The sequence below is a fragment of the Solanum tuberosum genome, unplaced genomic scaffold, assembly GCF_000226075.1.
Source record: "Solanum tuberosum cultivar DM 1-3 516 R44 unplaced genomic scaffold, SolTub_3.0 scf00219, whole genome shotgun sequence".
NCBI classification, from domain to species: domain Eukaryota; kingdom Viridiplantae; phylum Streptophyta; class Magnoliopsida; order Solanales; family Solanaceae; genus Solanum; species Solanum tuberosum.
The window spans coordinates 452,844-456,806 of NW_006239145.1; positions in this window are offsets into that span (position 1 = coordinate 452,844).

Genomic DNA, 3,963 nt, shown 5'->3' on the forward strand with positions numbered 1-3,963 from the left:
TCCATTTATTGCAAAGTTGTTGAGCTTGTTTGGCTCAAATGATTTATTTCAGCAGCATTAGACTTTATTCTCATTCATTTGCCATTTCTTGAAGACCATGTTGAGTTACAACAATCTTTCTTTTCATTTTAAACCTGATCATTTTTATGATGCCCAAAATTTTCAATCACTATAGAGGAGTTCATAGGCATTCCATGCTAGATTCACAGAAATATATTGCCTTCTTGATAATTTAAATTGAAAAGTGCGTAAAATAATTAAGACAACTTACGTTGTGGATTGTAAAATCACTTTGTGTATGTAGATTTTTTTTTTAAAATTATTAACTGGATAATATTATTAGCAAAGAAGCTTAAGTATCATTACAATATAAGGAAATAGTATTATTACCTGTGTATGTATATATTATAGCATTGGTTGCTATCAAATTACTATTATGAGTCAAAATTTCCCTTGATTCTCATTCCAACCATTCTTGGTCTTTTAAAATGTGTCCCTTTTCCTCTTCCAATGACACCCAAAACATCAGCAATAATATTAGGCCCTCTTCCCCTTTCAGTGGCACCAGAAACATTAGCAACAACACCAGTCCCTCTTTCCCTTTCAATGGTAGCTGAAACATTAACTACAACACTAGTCCTTCTCCCTTTCCAATTGCACTAGGAACATTAGCAGCTACTGGAAGTGTGTTTGTATATATATATAAATGTATCAATGAAATACAATGTCCAAACATTTAATATGCATTCTATATGATTACTGAAGAACAGTGCATGAGTGTTTCTATATGATTACTGAATGAACAGTGTATGAGTGTGGTTCTAAATGATTACTCATTAGTTGACACGTGTATGAAATCTATTACTATGACTTTAATAATAAATGTTTGGACATTGTATTTAATCGTTGTATGATTTTTATAGACAAATGTTATGAATTGTGTTTTCACATTTGTCTTAATTATTACACGATTCATTCATTAAGTATACAAAATTCATACAGTTGTTACTAAAAATTGTTCCAGATTAAGTATATTGTATATATTAGTAATACTTATAAAAAGTTAATTATGTAATTCATTCCAACACTAGTTTAAGGGTTGGTCATACATATATTAATCATATTTAATTCATGAAAAAATAAGAGAAATGTGAAAACACAATTCATAACATCTGTATATAAAAATCATACCACGATTAAATACAATGTCCAAACATTTATTATTAAAGTCATAGTAATAGATTTCATACACGTGTCAACTAATGCGTAATCATATAGAAACACACTCATACACTGTTCATTCAGTAATCATATAGAATGCATATTGATACAAATTTATTGTTAGATGTAGTATTTATTATTTATACACTATTCATTCATTAATGACACAGCTTGCATATCGTTAATGATAAAATTTGTTCCATATTAAAGATATTGTATATATTAGTGACTAATTTAAGTTGTTGTCGGACATATATAAATCATATTTAATTCAAACGAAAATAAGACAAAATACAACTATAAAATTATACCATGACTAAATACAAAAATCCAACATTTAATATTGAAGTCATAGACATATGCATATAAAATGTATTTCATACACGTTTCATCCATTCGTTATACAAATTAAAAACACAGTGCTACTTTAAAAATAGTGTATCAGAACTGTATGAAGTCTGTATAATGTTTTTGTCCTGAACTTATAATTAATATCCAAACATTATGGGTTAGTGCATGCCAGTCACCATGTGTATAATTAAAAACACAGTGTTACAAATTTTAGAACATTCAAAAGAGAATCAAAAGGTGCAATCAACTATTTTGATAACATATTGTAGTATATATCATCAAATACTTAAACAAAAAAGAATTATCCAAAAGTTAAACAGAAAAAAATTATCCAAAAGTTAAAATAAATAAATATGTAATTCTTAAAAAGTAGGTGCAATCAACTATTTCAACTTTCTAGTCGGTGGTATTGTTGTAGGATAATTGGTGGTAGTCGGAACATGTTCTTTTGCTATCTGAGGTCCACCAAATTTGCTAGCAACCGTACCAGTAACTTCACTTTCGCTGATCGCGCCAGCATCATCAGTTGAAATTCCGTCAAATTTGGGGCTCTTTCGTGGAGTTTCAATTTGTTTCTTAGACATGATGATGAATAATCGTGGGTAAGATGGGTAATCTGTTTTGATGTTGGATTAGATGAGAAAAAATGGAGAAAGTTTGATAGTGGGTTGTGGGTTGAGTCGTGTGGGAGTGAAGAAACGTGTGGGATGGTGGTGTGATCGATGATTGGGGATGGTAACGCGGGTAAACAAGGAAAGGAAATCCCTAAAATTGGGTAACTGAAAATTTTAGTTTTTAAAAAAGGAAGTAAATTAATTATCTATTATTAATTAATAATAAAAAAACTATAAATAGATTAATAATTTATTAAAATAAAATATAATTTAATTTTTAAAATAAAATAAAATTTAACTGATATGTCATAACCCGTAAATAATCTGTTATAAGCAATAAATTTTTAAAAAGTAGATTTAAAAACCTGTAATATTTACTCTTAAATGTGTATATGGGGTGATTTTACCTTGTGAAAATTTCATATATGACATATATTAGACTAATATTTTCAAGTTATAGCAGTAGAATCAAACTTTTCAAGTTGTAACATTAAAAATTTCAGGTTCTAACAGATTATTAAAAAAAAGTTATTTTTAATAATTAAAAACATTTGATTTGAAAAGAATAAAAAGATTAATTTTTTTAAAATAAAACGTTTATGGAGGAAAAAATGAAAAAAAAAAAAGGAAATAGGGGTGCCAATTAAATTTGAATTAATTTAAGATAATTATTAATTAGCATGAATTAAGGAATTTCAAACTAATTAAGAATATTTAGTTTCCTTAATTCACTCTAATTTGTTAAAATTAACTCAAAAATATGATTTTATCCATTTTTCTTCCACGTTTCTCTCTCTCCGATTTTCTTCTAGAAATTTTGTCACTAGCGACTAATTGAAGTTTTTTTTTTGTTTGAAAAATCCTGATTTTTTTGTGATGGACAACTACGTATCAATATTAATTAAACATGGCGGAAGATGGGATCCTTCAGGTTAGTATTTGAATTGTTTACTATTTGTATTTGGATTTCAGTGAAATGAAAAAAAAAATGAAACTGTAAATCACATTTTGTGATTTTGTTTTTGTAAATCGTCACTATATTGAATGTGATATGTTTTTTGTATAAAACAATACGTTTTGTTCATAATACGTATTAGTTGTTGTGAAACTGTAATATCAGTGATTTTCTTGGTAAGTTACTGTTTTTTGGTAGGGGTTTAATGTCACCATATTTTTTATTTTTTGGTTATTTTTTATATTGGCAAAACAATGATTTCGTGAGAAGTTGTCGCAATATATGAAAGATTTGAGTATAAATGTATAACATATAAATATTTTTATCGTTGTAGATTGAGTACGTAGATTAAAATTATAATATCGATTACTGTTTTTTTCCTGAAAAAATAAATTGAAATGTATAGTTTGAATGAATTTGTTAGTATAAGTGTAATGAATTTGGTTTGAAAGTGTATTCAATTATAATATCGATTACTGTTTTTTTTCCTGAAAAAAATAAATTGAAATGTATAGTTTGAATGAATTTGTTAGTATAAGTGTAATGAATTTGGTATGAAAGTGTATTCACTAATGTGAAAAAAAGGTTATTTAGAATTTTGAAGAATTGTATGACAGTTGTTTTAAGTTGGTATGAAAGTGTGTTAACTAATTAGTAAAAAAAGTTATTTAGAATTTTGAATAATTGTATGAAAAGTGTTTTAAGTTGGTATGAAATTTGAAATGTTATTGTTTATATAAGTTTTGTCAATTATGTATAAATTTGTGTGAAAGGAATGAACTATTTGGTATGAGAAATGTATAAATTTGGTATAAATGATGA